The sequence below is a fragment of the Tamandua tetradactyla genome, chromosome 20 (genome assembly GCF_023851605.1).
Source record: "Tamandua tetradactyla isolate mTamTet1 chromosome 20, mTamTet1.pri, whole genome shotgun sequence".
Taxonomy (NCBI): Eukaryota; Metazoa; Chordata; class Mammalia; order Pilosa; family Myrmecophagidae; genus Tamandua; species Tamandua tetradactyla.
The window spans coordinates 13,364,757-13,385,872 of record NC_135346.1 but is presented as its reverse complement, the minus strand read 5'-3'; the positions used below and the strand labels follow the sequence as shown (position 1 = coordinate 13,385,872).

General features: G+C 37.1%; 1 protein-coding gene across 3 annotated transcripts in view; it reads left to right on the top strand.

Annotated features, from left to right (window-relative positions):
* CDKL3 (cyclin dependent kinase like 3) overlaps window positions 1-21,116 on the top strand; it is a 187,181-nt gene that overhangs the window by 79,132 nt on the left and 86,933 nt on the right. The window lies entirely within an intron of this gene.

Sequence of the window (21,116 nt, the reverse complement as noted above, 5' to 3'; positions counted from 1 at the left end):
TTTTCTTATGCTTTACCAATACTCTGCCTGATTTTGTATTCACTGAACAGATTTGAAAAGCAAAATTTATTTAATTCAGTATTGTGATCTCTTAAAAAGAATTTTATTAGAATTAATAACAGCTGAGGTTATTGTGTATAGTATACCTTTCTAACAAACTCTCTGTTAACTTTAGAAACTAATCTGAAAACTTTTTGTGGCACAGCTCCACCAGGGAAATTACAGCTGTTCCCTGGCGTAGGTTCAACAGATAAAAGTCTGCCCTTTGCTTGTTACATTAATATATTTATCTTTACACCAATATCAAAGGATTGCCATCTTTTCTGGCAATTTCTACAAAAATGTATGCTGAGATTTTGATTGGGATTATGTTGAGTCTATATATCAATTTGGGGAGAATAATATCTTCATAATGAATCTTCCAATCCATGAGCCTGGTATAAGCACTCTATTAATTTAGATCTTTAATTTCTCTCAGCAATATTTTGTTTTTACAATGTGGCAGTTTGAAGTATGATTTATTAAGTTTATACTTATGCCTTTTGTTTTTTGATGCTATTGTGAATGGTTTGGTATAAATTTTATCTTCCAGTTGTTCATTGCTAATATACAGAAGTTAAAATTTTCTATGTTGATCTTGTATCCTGAGACCTTGCAAGTTCACCTATTAGTTATATTTCTTTTTGAGTCAGTGTAGGTAATTTGTGTGTTTCTAGGAATTTGTCCATTTCATCTAGGTTATCTACTTTGTTGGTTTTCTACTTTTTCACCTAAGTTATCTGTTTGTTCATAGTATCCTTTTATAATCCTTTTAATATTTGTGGAGTTGGTAGACATTTCCCCCCTTTCATTTCTGATTTTAGTTATTTTTGCCTTCCTCTTTTCTTTGTCAACCTAGATAAAGTTTTGATGATTTTATTGATCTTTTCCAAGAACTAACTTTGATTTTGTTGATTCTCTATTTTTTAAATACTCTTTTCATATGTCTCTGCTCTAATCATTGTTATTTCCTTCCTTTTGCTCACCTTGGGTTTGGTTTGGTCTTCTTTTTCTAGATCCCCCAGTTATGAGGTTAGATCTTGATTTGATAACATTTTTGTTTTATACTGTAAATATTCAGAACTATAAATTTCCCTCTGCACACTCGCTTTGTTGCATTTGTTATGATTTTTGTTTTCATTCATGTCAAGAGATATTTTCTAAAGATTTCTTCTTTGATTCATTGGTACTTCCTTTGGTTCTTGATTCTAGCTCTCTGCCATTGTAGTCTGAGAAGATATTTGTATGATTTCAATATTTTTCAATTTATTGAGATTTGAGTTGTGGTCTAACATGGTTTCTCCTAGAAAATGTTCCATATATGCTTGAGAAGAATATATATTCTACTGTTTTTGGTTGGAGTGTTCGATATGTGTTCACTGGTGTTAATAATAGTGTTTTTCAAGCTCTCTACTTCTTTTTTATATTCTGCTTAGATGTTCTGTCAGTTATTAAAAGTGATGTATTGATATTTCCAACTATTATTGTAGAACTATCTGTCCCCTCAAGTCTGTCAATTTTACCTAATACATTTTGGAGCTCTGTTATGAGGTACATATATGTTTATAATCGTTACATCTTCTTGCTGGGTTGAATCTTTTATCAGTATATAACATCTTTTTTTTGTCTCTTTATAATCTTTTAGACTTAAAATCTATTTTGTTTGACAGTAATATCGCCATGCTGATGCTTGTGTGCTCAAGGTTTCTGTCTCTTTCTTTCTCTCTTCTATTAGAGAAGTTGTGAGTTTACAGAACAATCCTGCATAAAATACAGGACTCCCATATACAACCCCAACACCACCACCTTGCATTGGTGGGGAACATTATTACAATTTTTAGAATTGTACTATTAATTAAAAGTCCATGGTTTAATTTAGGGTTCACTGTTTGTATAATGTTCCATTTTTTTAAGTTATTCTGTTCCCATATATACAGTCTAACATTTCCCTTTAGTCATATTCAGATACATATTTCAGTGTTGTTAATTGTGTTCACAGTGTTGTGGTACCATCATCACCATTCATTACCAAAACATTTCCATCTTTCCAAATAGGAACCCTATTTTCCAATTAGGAACCCTAATTTTAAGTATTAATTTCCCATTCCCTACCACCCAGTACAACTCCTGGTAACACATATTCTAGATTCTGACTCTATGGGTTTGCTTATTCTAATTGTTTCAGATCAGTAAGATCATGCAATGTTTGTCCTTTTGTGTCTGGCTTATTTCACTCAACATGATGTCTTCGGGTTCATCCATGTTATTGCAGCTAACAGAACTTCATTTTTATGGCTGAATAATATTCTATTGTATGTATATACCACATTCTGTTTATCCATTCATCAGTTGATGGACGCTTGAGTTGCTTCTATCTTTTGACAGTTGTGAATAGTGTTGCTGTGAACATTAGTGTTCAAATGTCTATTCTTGTCACTACTTTCAACTTTTATCAGTATATACCTAGTAGTGGGATTTTGGGGTCATATGGTAGTTCTGTAGTTATTCATAGTATTTTTTTATGGTCATTTTTGCTTTTTTTTTTTTTTTTTTTGCATGCACAGGCACCAGGAATTGAACCCAGGTCTTCGGCATATCAGGCGAAAACTCTGCCTGCTGAGCCACCGTGGCCTACCCTCTTATAGTCCTTTTTATTTCAGCAGGGTCAATAGTAATGTTCCCATTTTCATTTCTGATTTTCGTTATTCTCTCCCATTTTTTTTCTTTGTCAGTCTAGTTAAGCTATGTCGATCTTTTTGATCTTTTCAAAGAACCACTTTTGGTTTTGTTGATTCTTGCTAATGTTTTTATTTTCTCCTATTTCATTTACCCCCACTCTAATCTTTCTTATTTCTTTCCTTCTGCTCACTTTGGGTTTAATTTGCTCTTTTTTTTTTCTAGTTCTTCCAGTTTTGAGGTTAGGTCTCAGATTTAAAGTCTTTCTTCTTTTTTTAATGTAAGCATTTAAAGCTATAAATTTCCCTCACAGCACTGCCTTCACTGCATCCCATTAATTTTGGTATGTTGTATTTTCATTTTCTTATGTCTGATCATATTATCTAATTTTGCTTCTGATTTCTTCTTTCATCCATTGGTTGTTTAAGAATATGTTGTTTTATTTCTACATATTTGTGAATTTTCCTTTTCTCCCTCTGTTAATTGATTTCTAGCTTCCTTCATTGTGTTTGGAATTCTGAATCATATATTGTATGATTTCAATATTTTTTAATTTATTAAGATTTGTTTTTGTGACCCAACATATGGTCTATCCTGGAGAATGATCTGTGTGCACTTGAGAAGAATGTATATTCTGCCATTGTTGGGTGAAATGTTCTATATATGTCTGTAAAATCTAGTTGGTTTAGAGTATCATTCAAGTTCTACTCTTCCTATTGACTTTCTGTCTAGATGTTCTATCCATTATTGGGAGTGGTGAGTTAAACCTCACCATCTACTGATAAAACTTGATCTTCTTCTGCCATTTTTCTATTTAGCCTCTGTAAGTCTGGTACTTTTTTGTCCTCACTTCTGTTAATGTCTTCTTTTATATGTATTTGCTTTTTTATGTTGTATCATATTGAGTGAATTCTCACTTCTATCTGGATACATTTTTCATCTATTTTCCTTGTGGTTACCATCCAGTTAAAACTTAACATCCTGAATGTATAACAATCATATTTGTTTTGACACCAACTTAATGTTAATAACATATACTTTTCCCATACGCTTGTGTCTTTCCACCATTTTCTTTTTCACTTGTTACCACTTGTAACTATGTACATTGTATGTTCAAAAAAAACCTAGATTTATCATTACTTTTTATGCATTTGCATTTTAGCACTGGTAGGAAGTAAGAAGTGGAGTTACATATGAAACAATACAATACAATATTACTCGCATTTATAATCACCCAAATGGCTTTCTTTACTACAGGTTTTTTTTTCTTTATGCTGCTTTGAACCACTTTCTAATTTCCTTTCCTTCTAACTAAAGAACTCCCTTTAGCATTGCTTGTAGGGCCAGTCTAGTGGTGATAAACTACCTCAGCTTTTATTTATCTGAGAATGTCTTAATCTCTCCCACATTTTGGAAAGAGTGTCTTGCTGGCTATTACATTCGTGTCTCGTAGTTGTTTTCCTTCATCACTTTAAGTATTTCAATCAACTTCCTTCTTGCCTCCATTATCTGATGAGAAATTGGCACTCAGTCTAATTGGAAATCCCTTATACATAACACATTGCTTTTCTCTTGCAGCCTTCAGAACTTTCTCCTTGTCCTCTGCATTTGATAACGTAATCACTATATGATAGGTTTTTTTTCCAAGTTTATCCTTTTTGGTGTTCTCTGAGCTTCTTCGATGTGCATATTCATATCTTTTGCTAATTTTGGGGAGTTCTCTGTCATTATTTCCCTGACTATTCCTTCTGCCCCTTTCTCTCTCTGTTGTACTTCCAGGACTCCCCTATCAGCTCTATCAGTGCACTTCATGGTGCCCCATTGCTGTCTTATCTTGTTTTCACTTTTAATATTTCTTTATTTTTTTCTGCTTCTCAGCCTCACTCCGTCCAGGTATCTTGTCTTCAAGTTCCACCAACTGTTTCTTCTGCCAGCTCCAATGTGCTCTCAAAACCCTCCTGGACATTTTTCATTTCAGTTATTGTGGTCTCCAAATCCTGTAGTTCTGTTTGGTTTCTTTTTAACATTTCTATCTTTTTACTTCAACTCACATGTTGTTTATTCATTACTTTCCTGATATCCTATAGTTCTTTCTCTGTATTTTCCTTTATCTCTTGAGCATTTTTTCTTTTTTTTAAACATTTTTAAATTATGAATTATATATACAAGAAAGCAATAGATTCTAAAGTACACTGTAACAATTAGTGATAGAACAGATTTCAGGGTTTGGTATGGGTTACTGTTCCACTACTTTAGGCTTTTCCTTCTAGCTGTCTCCAGAGACTAAAAGAAATATCCATATAATGATTCAGCAGCTTGCTGGTTTGAAGCTATTATGTTCCCCAGAAAAGCATGTTCTTTCTTTGATCCTCATTCAGTACTGCTGGGTGGGACCTTTTTGATTGTTTCCATGGAAATGTGGCCTACCCAATAATGGGTGGTAACTTTTGATTAGATGGTTTCCATGGAGATGTGTCTCTATCCATTCAAAGTGGGGTTGCTTACTGGAGCCCTTTAAGAGGGAACCATTTTGGAAAAAGCTTTAGAGCTGCCAGAACTGACAGAACTAACCCAGTCAGAGATTTTTGGTGCAGAAGGAAAATACCCCTAGGGAAGCCTTATGAAATGAGGAGAGAAAGCTAGCAGACATCACCGTGTGTCCTCCAGCTGAGAGAGAAACCTTGAACTTCATTGGCCATTTCTTTGGAGTTAAAGTCTCTGTATTAGTTAGGATTCTCTAGAGAAACAGAATCAACGGGGAACACGCAAATATAAAATTTATAAAAGTGTCTGACATGGCCATGGGAATGCAGAGTCCAAAATTTGCAGGGCAGGCTGTGAAGCCAACGATTCCAGTGGAGGGTCTGGACAAACTCCACAGGAGAGGCTCACCAGTCAAAGCAGGAAGAGAGACTGTCTCTTCTGAATCTTCCTTAAAAGGCTTCCAGTGATTAGATTAAGCATCACTCATTGCAGAAGACACTCCTTGGCTGATTATAAATGGAATTAGCTGTGGATGCAGCTGACGTGATCATGATTTAATTTTATGAAATGTCCTCATCACAACAGACAGGCCAGCACTTGCCCAACCAGACAAACAGGTACCAACACTCGGTCAAGTTGACATGAGAACCTGACCATGACAGTATCTTTCCCTCAATGCCTTAATGTGGACATTTTCATGGCCTTAGAATTGTAAACTTACAACTTAATACATGCTCCTTTATAAAAGCCATTCCAGTTTTGGTATATCATATTCCAGCAGCTTACAAACTAGAACAAGCAGTCATACACATTTGTTAAATCCTATCTTCCCTGTAATAACTCCTCCTCCTCCTTTGCTCGTTCTCCCAAACTTTAGGGGTATTTGGGCTCTCCCCGTTCTAAGTTTTTCACATGGGAAAGGGATGTCAATAATACGGGATGGGGGATGGAACAGTTGATATTCTTGGAGAGGCTAGCCTTTCTGGGTTTCAGGATCTATCTGGCCTAGGAAGCCATCTGGAGGTTGTAGGTTTCTGGGAGGCAATCTTAGTATGTGAAACTTTTGTAGAATCTCAGATAGAGCTCTATTTAGGATAAACAGGAATGGTTTTGGTTGGGTTTTGGCAAACCATGGTAATTAGCAATATCTAGCTGAAGCTAGCATTTAAGAGTAGCCTCCAGAATAGCCTCTCAACTCTATTTGAACACTCTCAGCCACTGATCCCTTATTTTGTTACATTTCCCCTTTTTGGTCAGGAAGGTGTTGTCGATCTCCTGGTGTCATGTCCAGGCTCATCCCTGGGAGTTATGTGCTGCATTGCCAGGAAGACTTTCACCCCTGGAGGTCATGTCCCACCTCAGGGAGAGGCAATAATTTTACTTGCAGAGTTGGGCTTAGAGAGAAAGGCCACATCTGAGCAATAAAAGAGGTTTTGTGGATGTAACTCCTTAGGTTTGAGTATAGGTAGGCTTAGGTTCTCTGCTACAGAAATAAGCTTCACAAGAGCAAGTCTCAAGATCAAGGGCTCGGCCTTTTGTTTTGGGAGTCCCTAATATTTGAGACATCTTTCGCTCTATTATTGATTTCTAGCTTCATTCATTGTGGCTGGAGAACATACATTATATGATTTAAATATTTTTTAATTTACTGAGACTTGTTTTGTAACCCAATTATGATCTATCCTACAGAATGATTCCTGTGCACTCAGAAAGAATGTGTACTCCTTTGCTGGATGAATTGTTCTATATATGTCTGTTAGGTCTTGTTGTGTTAGAGTATCATTCAAGTCTTGTGTTTCCTATTGATTTTCTGTCTAGATGTTTTAACCATTATTGAAAGTGGTATATTAAAGCCTCCTTTTATTAATGTAGAACCATCAATTTGTCCTTCAAATCTTTCAGTATTTACTTCACATATTCTGGGGCTTTGAGGTTAGGTGCATATATATATATATTATATATATTTATAATTGTTATGCCTTCTTGCTGAATTGACTCCCTTATCAGTGTATAATAACTGCTTTTGTCCATTATAACTGTTTTTTTCTAACTTAAAAACCCAGAACCCCTTCTTGAAAAAAGCCTTCTTAACATAAATGGAGAAGCCAATCATCAAATTCATATGGAAGCATAAGGGCCCCTAAGAGCCACAGCCATTGTGAAAAGAAGAATGAGTTCCTGATCAACTCAAAATGGAACAAAGACCTAAATATTAGAACTAGAACCATCAAATTCATAGAATAAAACAGAAGGAAACATCTTCAGGATCTTGTGTTAGGCATTTTTTTAAATTAGATTTTTATACCTGTTGCACAAGAAACAACAAAAAAATCAATAAATAAGCCCTCATGAAAGTTTAAAACTTTGGGGCCTCAAAAAACTTTATTATTAAAGTAAAACAGCAACCTATAGAATGGGAGAAAATATTTGAAAAGTAAATATCTGATAAAGGTTTAATATCTAGAATATATTTAAAAACCTTCAACTTAACAACAAAAAGTCAAACAACCCAATTAAATATTGGGTATAATACTTGGATAGACATTTCTTCAAAGAAGATATAAAAATGGCCATAAAGCACATGGAAAGATGTTCAACAGCATTAGCTATTAGGGAAATGCAAATGAAAATCACTGTGAGACCTCATTTCACACAAACTAGAAAGACTGCTTTTTAGAAATGGAAAATTACAAATGTTAGAGAGGATGTAAAGAAATTGGAGCATTCATTCATTGCTGATGGGAATGTAAAATGGTGCATCTACTGTGTAAGATAGTTGGCATCACCTCAGAAAGTTAAGTATAGAATTGCCATATGACCCAGCAATCCCACTTCTAGGTATAAGCCCCCCCCCCAAAATTGAAAACAGTGTCTCAACCAGATTATTTTCACATAGTTGTTCATTATTCACAGTTGTGAAAAGACGGAAGCAACCTAAGTGTTCATCAAGTGAGGAATACATAAACAAATATCATATATATGAATTAATTTCTGATACATGCATCAACATGTATAAACCTTAAAGATATCACACTGTGTAAACTAAGCCCAACACAGAAAGATAAATAATATATAATCTCATGTATATGAAATAATTGGAATAAGCAAACTCATAGAGTCAGAATCTAGAATATAGGTTACTGTGTAATAGCTAACTGGGTAGGTTTTTTGAAGTTAAGGTTTAAAATATATAGAATTTCTATTTGGGATGATGGAAATGTTTTGGTAATGGATGGTGCTGATGGTTGCACAACATGGCAAACATAATTTACAGCACTGAATTATATATTTGTGGTTGAAGGGAAAATGTTAGGTTGTGTATATGTTTTTAGGCTAAAAATTGTTTTCTAAAGCCAAGGAACTGCACAACACAATGAGTCCTAAATTAAACCATGGTCTATATAGTAAATGTACTTTTATCAATTGTAACAAATGTACTAAACCTATGCAAGGTGTTAAAATAGAGGAGTATATAGGAGTCCTGTATGTGATACATGTTTAAAAAAATTTTTTTTTAACTTTTTAAATTGTATATATAATATATATACAGAGCAAAGAAATAAAAAAAAAAACAATAGTTTTCAAAGTACTCTTCAAAACAGTGGTTACAGGATAGATCCCAGAGTTTGTCATGGGCTACCATGATTTTTTTTTTTTTTACCAGATTTTTCCTTCTAGCTGCTCCAGAATAGGAGCTAGATGGCTTAAATACTTTTTTATCACCAACAACCGACATTTTTCCTTCTTTTTTTGTGAACAATAACATATATACAAAAAAGCTATAAATTTCAAAGCACAGCACCACAATTAGTTGTAGAACATATTTCAGACTTTGACATGGGTTACTATTTCACAGTTTTAGGTTTTCACTTCTAGCTGCTTTAAAATACTGGAGACCAAAAGAGATATCAATTTAATGATTCAGCATTCATATTAATTTGTTAAAGCCTATCTTCTCTGTATAACTCCACCATTGCCTTTGATCTTTCCATCCTTCTCTTTAGGGGTGTTTGGGCTATGGCAATTCTAAATTTTTCATATTGGAAGCATCTGTCACTAATATGGGATAGGGAGATGGAACTATTTGATGTTCTGGAGAGGCTGAGCTAGGTTTCAGGACTTATCTGGACTAGAGACCCATCTGAAGGTTGTTAGGTTTCTGGAAAATTACTCTAGTGCCTGGAACCCTTGTGATCTTATATATTCCCCTGGGTGTTCTTTAAGATTGGCTGGAATGGTGCTGGTTGGGTTTGGCAGGTTATGATAGGTAGCAAGGTCTACCTGAAGCTTGCGTAAGAGCAACCTCCAGAGTAGCCTCTTGACTCTATTTGAACTCTCTCTGCCACTGATGCCTTACATTTCTTTTTCCCCTTTTGGTCAGGATGTAATTGTTGATCCCATGGTGCCAGGTCTGGATTCATCCCTGGGAGTCCTCTCCCACGTCGCCAAGGAGACTTTCACCCCTAGATGTCATGTCCCATGGAGGAGGGGGGGCAATGATTTCACTTGCAGAGTTGGGCTTAGAGAGACTGAGACCACATCTGAGCAACAACAGAGGTCCTCCAGAAGTAACTCTTAGGCATTCCTATAGGTAGTCGAAGCTTCTCCACTATCTATGTAAGCTTCACGAGTGTAAGCCTCATGATCGTGGGCATGGCCTGTTGATTTGGGTATCCCTAAAGTTTGACGTACATCAGGGATTCCCTGATGGTAAGGTTTAATAGTTCCATATTCTTTGTCCCCTCCCTCAGGGGACTTTGCCTTTACTTTTTTGATTATCTGCTTAATATACTCCAGGATGTTTCCAGGCATTACAATAATCTATACAGGATTAAAGGACCTCTTTCTTATTCTGTGCTTCCTGTGTTTGAGTTATTCAAATGAGCTATACAGATAGGCTGAATTAGATTATGCACTACAGAAAATTTCAGTTCCAGATCAAATAAACCTTTCTTCCATTGGTCTCAAAGAGTATGTGTGGTTCTGAAATAAAGACACTGTCTTCCTTACTCCTATGTTCTGAATTACTTTAACCCCAACCTGTTTGGCTTCCTTCTTATCTCTAAATATCAGGTTATATATATAAAATGGCCTCTCAAAATGCAGAAATAACAATTACCCCTCTGGACTTAATGTGTCTGCTCTAAAAGCTTACAATCTAGACCCCTGTTTTCTTATAAGCATATTCTAAAGGTGACCATCCCATTGTTGTTTTTTTGTTTCTGGCTTATTTTGTCTCACTAAATGTCCTGCATGTTCATTCATGTTGTTGTATGCCTCATGACATTTTTTCCTTTTTGTACCAGTACAGCCTTCATTCATAAGTATACAACATCGTTCACTAATCTACTCCGTCAGTGCATCCTTCAGACACCTGCATTTATCAGGCATCATGTAGAGGGTCCAAAGTCCACAGTCCACCAACATTCTCAATTTTAGATAATTTCATTGTTCCCAAGAAACAGAAAACCAATAAACACACCCTCACCAAACAGGAAATCTAAACCTCCTCAACTCTTGTCCCTTGCCCCATTATTTACCTCTGCTATTGCTGTGGTGTGTTGATGATTTCCTTTTGAACATAGCTCATAGCATGCAATTGCAGCTTTCCCCCTGTACCCTGGACTTAAACACTTTTTATGCATGATTCATCTCTTTGAAGTAATTCTTAACGAGAACTCATTCATATTTCTAGTGTGAGTCAATGGGACACGTAGGTCTATACAACCCCTTTCAATCTTGTTCATCTTCAGTATGGCAATATTACTTCTAGACCTACTAGAGTGATGCATGTTTTTTTTCTTTAACCTCATAGCTTCTGTAATTAAAAAAAAAAGGTGTTTAAAGTAGAGATCTATTCAAACTTAAATAACATACTGACATTTATCTTAAGATTTTGAAAGAATTATTAGTCATTACCAAAAATTATACCTCTGTTTTATATAAAGTGTTCCTGACTGATTGTCTGCTGTTTTAAGACTATATGTATGGATATGTGCACAGTAATTCATCCCCTTATAAGTAGGGACTTGCCCATACATTTTTTTGTCCTTCATGCAATAATTGTAATGATCATTTATAATGCAATCTTTTGACCAACATAATGAGACTTCATCAGTGGGCATGCAGTTGATTCTCATTATTTGCGGTAGTTAGGTTCCATTAAGTCACCTAGAACACCGAATTAGTGTCTACCAAACCCTAATCCCTAGAGGAAATATGGGTTTATGTTCTTGTAAGCCTCTAGTCACAACATTTCCTCAATTTATCAATCCATAATTTTGCTTTATAGGTATTTCTATTTAAGGATACCTTATATCTTTTGCTTGCTCCTTTAACTTGCATATTAGGATTCCCTAGGAAGTTTTTACTTACATTAGCCTTTTTTTTAAAAAAACATTTTTTGTTGAGAAATATATATACAAAAAAAGTAATAATTTTCAAAGTACATTTTAACAAACAATTACAGAACAGATTTCAAAGTTTAGTATAGGTGACCATTTCACATTTTTCATGTTTTTCCTTCTAGCTACTCTGGAAGCTAAAATAAATATCATTATATTGATTCAGCAGTCATTCTCATTTGTCAAATCCTATCTTCTCTGTTATAACTCCTCTTTATCCTTTGATCCTACTCGCATTCTATAGGGGTCTTTGGGCTATACCCATTCTAACTTATCATGTTGAAAAGGGGTGTCAGCTATATAGGATACGGGGATGAAATAGTTAGTGTTCTTGGAGAGGCTGGACCCTCTGGGTTTTAAGACTTATTTGGCCTAGGGACCTTCTGTAGATTATAGGTTTCAGGAAAATAAGCTTATTACATGAAACTTTTGTAGGGTCTCAGAGCCCTAGGTGTTCTTTAGGGTTAACAGGAATGATGTTTGCTGGATTTGGCAAACCATGTTAGTTAACAATATCTAGCTGAAGCTTGTGTAAGAGTAGTCTCCAGAATTACATTAGCCTTTTAACCCTAATTTAATCCTTTCTAGAAATAATATTATTGCCTTCAGATCATTTTAGAGCAACATTTAAACAAAGCCTCAGAACATAAATTTAAGCAAGTTTAATAATAAGTTGCATTGGGTGGAAGGTGATTGGAGCTCATTAAATAAGGTGTTGACTTATTAACATTGAATTCAAGCCAACAAACTGTAACTCATATGTTAGCAAAGCTTACCCAACACATCATATTTTCTCCATAAGGCACATCACAGGCTTCTTGTACTTAAGACCACTAGACAAGATTTCAGCACTATGCTTGGGAACATTTTAAATAGAGAAATCACATCAAAAAGCACAAAAATGTGAAAAATATGGCACTAAATATACTGTGAAAAGGGCATTTGTTTATAGTGTGAGGTTGAAACAAAAAGGCTGAGTGGACAAATAAAATATTTTACCATTCTGTGCATGTCCACAAATGATTGTGAAAATGCTCAACAATTGATTTGGGGGTTACAAATAAATTTCAGTGAGTAGGCAAATTTTCAAATATGGAATAATGAAAATTGCCTGTAGTTGGTAGGATGACTATTTTATTGGCTGATAATACTTGTCAAAGAGTATTAGTGAGGTAACATGGTGGCTTAGGGAGGTGTGGAATTTAGTTAGTCCTCTAGATCAGCTGATAAATAGCCAGGAACTGTTTGAGACAACTGTTAGGGGACACCTGCAACCAGACACACATCAGACATCAGTCTGTAAAGGGTGGAAGGGCCAAAATCATATCAGGAAACTGTAAGTATTAAAGTTTCTGCACAAACTGCAGAGGTTGGCCCCAATCCCCTACTGGCATGGAAGGCTATTGGAGATGCTTCCCTGTGGGAAAATGGAGCAGTCTTTTCTGTGAGCAATGAAAGGTAAGCTCCAATTGCAGTTTTAAATAACAAATTTGTACTGCTGAATACAAGCTCCAAGCACAGATAAACCCAGAGAAAGCAGCAAAGTAACCTGAGAGAGGAGATGAGGCTGAAGAAGAAGAAAAAAAAAAAAAGGAGGCTATTGGAGTCAGCCACGTTCAGAATACTGGAAAAGGGCCATACCCCAAGAAAAGGGGCACACAGAGTCAGGTACCTATTCTGGCTCCTTACTGGGGAACATTGGGGGCTGGGGACTGACTCTGAAAAGGGATTTTTTTCTCTCTCTTTTTTGCATGGTCAGGCTCCGGGAATCAAACCTAGGTCTCTGACACAGCAAATGAGAATTCTCCCACTGAGCCACTGTTGCCTGCCCTCTCTTTTTCTTTTTTCTTTTTAAAAGTATTCTAAGTAGCTCATTAGAGAAAACTTCAAGCATTTTTAATTTTCAGCGCTGACCCAGGCCAGGACAGAGTTAATATAGGCCTGAGAGACAAAGTAACAAGTTAAGTGAAGGAGATAATTCCCTAGAAGGCATATATGTTCCCCAAGAAAAGGGGGTGGGGCCCAGCTCAAGTAGTGGACCTCCTTCAGAGAATTCAGACCCCAGGGGCTGGGAATCAGAAACAGCTTAAACTTGCCTTCTCCCTCAGCCTCTGTCTCACCCACACCCCTGGCAGTCTGAGAATTTACGCCAGTGGGGAGCTGTCGGTTGACAGCACAAAATCTGGAGGCTCCGCAGGAAAGTCGAACAGTCTGCTGGGTCTCATCCTCGGGGCAACTTGATGCTGATTAGACCCTCCTCCTGAGACCTGGGCCTGCCTTGTCTGGGAAGTCTGATTGGGGTTGATCATATCGGGGAGACCCTCCTCCAAAAAAGGTTCCATTCTGCCAACCAAGAATTTTATATCGAGCAAAACTATCCTTCAAAAATGAGGGAGAGTTTAAAATATGTTTAGACAGACACTGAGAGAGTTTGTAAACAAGACCTCTGCTCTACAATAAATACTAAATGGAGCACTACAGGTAGATAGGAAAAGACTTGAGGAGAGGTCTGGAGAACAGTGTAGAAATTAAGACTAACAGTAAGGGTGAAAACAGAAAAAAATAAAACATGATATAGTAATAAAGTCATGATGCACTCAACTACATGGATGAAATCTGAGAACATTATGTTGAGTGAAATTAGCCAGAAACAAAAGGGCAAATACTGTATGGTCTCACGAATATCAACTAATTAAACACCAACTTAATCAACTAAGTAAAAATTAATGAGTGAACTTTGAGAGTTAAAGTTCAGAACATAGGTTATCAGGAGATAGAGGGCAAAGATTGGGCATTTGATGCTGAAGGAGTACAGAATGTTCAAAATGTTTGATTGCAACAATCCAGAAATAGTAACACAATATTAGCTGGTGGTAGCACAATATTATAAGTATACTAAACAAAGCTGAGTGTGAGTATGGTTAAAAGAGGAAGGCTAGAGGCATATATGACACCAGAAGGAAAGATAGAAGTTTAAGACTGGGACTCTATAACTTAGAGAAACCTAGAGTGGACAATGATGGTGATTAAATGTACAAATATAAGAATGTTTTTACCTGAGGGAAAACAAATGAATGTCAACATGGCAAGTTACTGAAAATTGAATGGTATATGAAAAAGTACAATCAAAGCAAACCCCATTCTATAGTTAACAGTAACGTTGTAATACGCCTCCATTAAATGTAACAAAGGCGTTATACCAAAGCTTAAGGTCAGTAAGAGAGGGATATAAAGTGGGGTATGGGATTCTTGGTGTTATTGTTTCTCCTTTTTATTTTATTCTAAATTTTTATTCTTCATTTTTCCCTCCTATTCTCTCTTTGTATAAGAAATGGGAATGTCCTCATAGAAATTGTGGTGGTGAATGTATAACTATGTGACTATATGGGAACCATTGATAGTTTACTTAGGATGGACTGCATGGTGTGTGAAAAAAATTGTTTAAAAATAAACAGAAAGGTAGAAGTTCTGGAGAAAATGTTGAGAGAGAGAGAGATGTATCTATCCACTGTTGATAGGGAAATAGAATGGTGCAGGCCCTCTGGAGGAGAGAGTGGTGGTTCCATGGGAGGCTAAAATGATCCTGCAACCCCATTACTAGGTATATACTTGGAAGAACTGAAAGCAGGGGCACAAACCTACATTTGACCACTGGTGTTTATGGTGACAGTATTCATCATTTGCAATGGATGGAGGTGGCCTACTGGTACATTGACTGATGAACAGAAGGATGAACTGTGATGTATACATACAATGGAATACTGAGTGGCTGAAAGAAGGAATGAAGTTGTGAGGCACACAGCTAGGTGAATGGTCATTGAGGACAGTATGTTGAGTTAAATAAGCCAAAAATGAAAAGATAGATACTATAATGCTTCACAAATATGGATAACTATAATGTGCAAACTCTGAGAGCACAGGTTATCAGGGGAAGGCTTATTGTAAAGGTTCCTAGACTGTAAGTTTTTACTGTAGTCACTTCTGTTCCTAAGTTGTAACTGTTATTTCTAAATTCTGAGATGCTGAACCCTTTGTGTATAACCTGGTCATTGTGTGTGACTATTGAGACTTAGAGCTTGAGTTCTGCAGCTATGAAAGTCAGCATTACCCATATAGCAACTGTTTAAAAAGGTGAAAAAGAGATTTACTTCAACTAGAGATATAAATGAAGGTTAACTAGTTAGTACCAAGTTAAATCAGACTAAATGGTAAAGGATGATATTGCCTGTGTTTTAGAACTTCAAATTCTGTGTGAGAACAAAGGAAAAGATGGTTATTGATGCAAAATTTATGTTTTCTATGTATATTTTCACTATCTAGTTTAACTTGTATGGTCATTTTCTCTGAACATTATAATTACGCGGAAACTTGAATAAGGACTGAGATTTTCTCGGTTTATACAGATTAGTGTGATGCCCTGACACACCCCAGGGTAATCTGGGCAAAAGGTAGAAAAGTATTTGCAAAGTCCCCTTGAGAGACTGAGGAAAATGTGGAACTATTAAACCTCCCCATCTGGGGAATTCCTGATATTCTTGCAAACATTGGGGACTACCAATTTAATAGGCTAAGCCTTCAATCTTGGGGCTTGCACTTATGAAACTTATTCCTTCAAAGAAGCTAAGCCTACTTATAATTATGCCTAAGAGTCACTTCCAGAAAACCTTTTTCGTTGCTCAGATGTGGCTTCTCTTTCTAAGCCAACTCAGCAGGTCAACTCACTTCCTTCCCCCTATCTGGGACATAACTCTCTGGGATGAGTCTGGCCCTTGTGTCATGGGATTGAGAAAGGCTTCTTGACCAAAAGGGGGAAGAGAAATGAAGCAAAATAAAGCTTCAGTGGCGGAGCAATTTTGAATAGAGTCAAGAGTTCCTTCTGGAGGTTATTCTTATGCATTATATAAATATCCGTTTTAAGTTTTTGGTGTATTGGAGTAATTAGAGGGAAATGCTGAAACCATTGAACTGTAATCTAGTAGCCTTGATTATTTTTTTTTCTTAACTTTTTTTATTGTATAGTATAACATATATACAAAGCAAAGAAATAAAAAAGCAATAGTTTTCAAATCACTCTTCAATAAGTAGTTACAGGACAGATCCCAGAGTTTGTCATGGGCTACCATATGATCCTCTCAGATTTTTCCTTCTAGCTGCTCCAGAATGTAGGATAGCCTTGATTCTTGAAGATTATTATATAACTATATAGCTTTTACAGTATGACTGTGAAAACCTTTTGACTGACACTGTCTTTATCCAGTATATGGACAGATGAGTAAGAAAATAAAAAAAAAAAATAGAGGGTATGGGATGTTTTGGGTGTTCGTTTTTATGTTTATTTTTATTTATATTCTTATTTTTATTGGTTTTGGAGTAATGAAAATGTTCAAAAATTGATGGTGATGATGAATGCACAACTATATGATGACACTATGAACCACTGATTGTATATGTTGGATGATTATATGTCCTGTGAATATATTTCAATAAAATTGCATTAAAAAAAGAGAAAAAGGCATTAATGAGGCACCTCCCTAATCAAGATGCTAGAATGAGATGCTTCAGGGCTCTGTCTCCGCACAGAAGTTTTGGACAACCAGCAAGAACTGACAGAAACATCAAGCTCCAGAAAACAGTTAAAGGACTTTGGTAGAAGGACAAACATTGAATAAAAAAAAAAAAGCCTACTTACAAGTGGTAGGATCTCGTGGTACCCTGGCTGGCTCCTTTCCCACCTCTCAGTGGCTCGGCATGGAAGTGACCAGCATTCTGAGTGCGGATTCCTGATCTGGTTCCAGAGGGACAGAGTAACCCTTGTGCACATAGTAGGAGCGTGTATGTCCTGCCCAATCTGTCCGGTGGTGGCCTGAGGGACTCACCATTCCCAGAATTTGCCCTACATGTTGAAGGAGGCTCGCTGAGCTCACCTATAGAACACTATGGGAGAGTAACCAAGTTGTGCTGCCTGGGGCAAAGGACCTCTGTCTGTAGGACGTACAGTGCAGTGACTGGGACTGTGTGCAAATTAGTTCCTAATTTGTCTCAGAGAAGCTGAGACATGCAAAACTATGTAAATGGGGGCATTCCCACAACCACAGTGCTCATGCCCAAGACAAGAGGCATACCTAGAAAGGATCAGGAAGACCCCTGCACTTTGGTTTCTAAATTATCGTAGGGATGAGCCCTGAAGGAGAGAACTTGCATAGGTCAATTTGCCAAGTGTGAGAAAGGGTTTCTTGTTTTTTTCTCTCTTCCCTCTTTTTTTTGTTAGCTCCTGGCATTTAACGAAAACTATCATAACACTAGCTGGGTATAGCTTAAGGAACCGATGCCTCAGAGTTGAAATTCTACTATAGCACATTAATATATCAAAATGTCAAGGTTTCAAGATGAGTAAAAAAAAATATGGAGGAGGGGCCAAGATGGTGGCTTAGCAATGTGCATGTTTTAGTTCATCTTCCAGAACAACTGCTAAATAACCAGAAACAGTACCGAACAGCTCCTGGAGCCACGTCAGTGACCGGACACAAGCGTACCCCAGTCGGGACCAGCTGGACCGGCTGCAAGCGTCCCCAAAACCGTGAGCTCCCCAAGCCGCGGTGGCTGGCGCCCGGCACCCCTTCCCCACAGGCGGCTTCCCAGAGGGAAAGGAAAGAGACTCTAAACCTGGTCAAGGCAGAGGTCGATCATTGGGCTCATGGAAAAAGAGGAAAGGGGAGGAAATTGAGGCTTTAGTGGCTGTGTCTCTATGGAGACTTGGCAGCCTCTGGATTCAGCGGTGGGACTTCTCAGGCTGCAACTGCCCCAGGCATAGGCAGAAACGGGCTGCTTTCAGGGCTGTCTCCCACCTGTGCCTTCCCCAGGAGAGGGGTGAAGCCCAACTCAGGTGGAATCCCTCCATCAAGGAACTCAGACCCCAGGGCTTGGCAATTTGAAGCCATTAAAACTAGCCGACAATCTCTCCTCCATCTCCACCATGCCCCCAGCAGGGAGAGTCTTCCAAAGTTAAAAGTGCCTCATCATCTTTTGCTGGTGCGACCTGCAGGCACACACGCCACATACTGGGCAGGATAAGAAAAACAGAGCCCAGAGACTTCACAGGAAAGTCTTTTAACCTGCTGGGTCTCACCCTCAGGGAAAACTGACACAGGTGACTCCTTGCCCCTGATAGGAGGCCAGTTTAGTCCAGGAAAACCCAGCTTGAGTCTATAATACCTACGTAGACCCTCCTAAGGGTGGGGAGGGAAAAGGCACTGTACAAGCAGAGCAAGAAACAAGAAAACAAGAACTGAAAAGTTATCCTCTGTTGAACAAAACCTAAGCTAGAGGTCCAGAAAAAGCTGAAATGAAGGTCAAAGAACACACAGACAACAAATTCATCTAGCAAGAAAACCCTAGGTAAGAGAAGTGAAAGCAATCACCAGAATAAACTAATTAAGGTAATTAAATGTCTAGATGCAGCAAAAAGTAACAAATCACACCAGGAAAATTGAAGATATGGCCCAGTCAAAGGAACAAACCAATAAATAGTTCAAATGAGACACAGGAGCTGAAACAACTAATTCAGAATATATGAACAGATATGGAAAACCTCATCAAAAACCAAATCAATGAATTGAGAGAGGATATGAAGAAGGCAAGGAATGAACAAAAAGAAGAAATGGAAAGTCTGAAAAAACAAATCACGGAAATTATGGGGATGAAAGATACAGTAGAAGAGATGAAAAAAACAATGGAAACCTACAATGGTAGATTTCAAGAGACAGAGGTTAGGATTAGTGAACTGGAGGATGGAACATCTGAAATCCGACAAGATACAGAAACTATAGGGAAAAAATGGAAAAATATGAGCAGGGACTCAGGGAACTGAATGATAATATGAAGCACACAAATATACGTGTTGTGGGGATCCCAAAAGGAGAAGAGAAGGGAAAAGGAGGAGAAAAACTAATGGAAGAAATTATCACTGAAAATTTCCCAACTCTTATGAAAGACCTAAAATTACAGATCCAAGAAGTGCAGCATACCCCACAGAGAATAGATCCAAATAGACGTTCTCCAAGACACTTACTAGTCAGAATGTCAGAGGTCAAAGAGAAAGAGAGGATCTTGAAAGCAGAAAGAGAAAAGCAATCCATCACATACAAGGGAAACCCAATAAGACTATGTGTAGATTTCTCAGCAGAAGCCATGGAGGTGAGAAGACAGTGGGATGATATATTTAAATTACTAAAAGAGAAAAACTGCCAACCAAGAATCCTATACCCAGAAAAATTGTCCTTCAAAAATGAGGGAGAAATTAAAACATTTTCAGACAAAAAATCACTGAGAGAATTTGTGACCAAGAGACCAGCTCTGCAAGAAATACTAAATGGAGCACTAGAGACAGATACAAAAAGACAGAAGAGAGAGGTGTGGAGAGGAGTGTAGAAAGAAGGAAAATTAGATATCACATACAAAATACAAAAGGCAAAATGGTAGAGGAAAGTACTACCCAAACAGTAATAACACTAAATGTTAATGGATTGAACTCCCCAATCAAAAGACATAGACTGGCAGAGTGGATTAAAAAACAGGATCCTTCTATATACTGTCTACAGGAAACACATCTTAGACCCAAAGATAAACATAGGTTGAAAGTGAAAGGTTGGGAAAAGATATTTCATGTAAATAACAACCAGAAAAGAGCATGAGTAGCTATACTAATATCCAACAAATTAGACTTCAAATGTAAAACAGTTAAAAGAGACAAAGAAGGATACTATCTATTAATAAAAGGAACAATTCAACATGAAGACATAACAATCATAAATATTTATGCACCAAACCAGAATGCCCCAAAATACATGAGGCAAACACTGCAAACACTGAAAAGGGAAATAGACACATCTACCATAATAGTTGGAGACTTCAGTTCCCCACTCTCATCAATGGACAGAACATCTAGACAGAGGATCAATAAAGAAACAGAGAATTTGAATATTACAATAAATGAGCTAGACTTAACAGACATTTATAGGACATTACACCCCACAACAGCAGGATGCACCTTTTTCTCAAGTGCTCATGGATCATTCTCAAAGATAGACCATATGCTGGGTCACAAAGCAAGTCTCAACAAATTTAAAAAGATTGAAATCATACAAAACACATTCTCAGATCATAAGGGAATGAAGTTGGAAATCAATAATAGGCAAAGTGCCAGAAAATTCACCAATATGTGGAGGGTCAACAACACACTCTTAAACAACCAATGGGTCAAGGAAGAAATGACAAGAGAAATCAGTAAATATCTTGAGGCAAATGAAAATGAAAACAGAACATGCCAAAACTTATGGGATGTAGCAAAGGCAGTGCTAAGAGGGAAATTTATTGCCCTAAATGCCTATATCAAAAAAGAAGAAAGGGCAAAAATACAGGAATTAACTGTCCACTTGGAAGAACTGGAGAAAGAACAGCAAACTAACCCCAAAGCAAGCAAAAGGAAAGAAATAACAAAGATTAGAGCAGAAATAA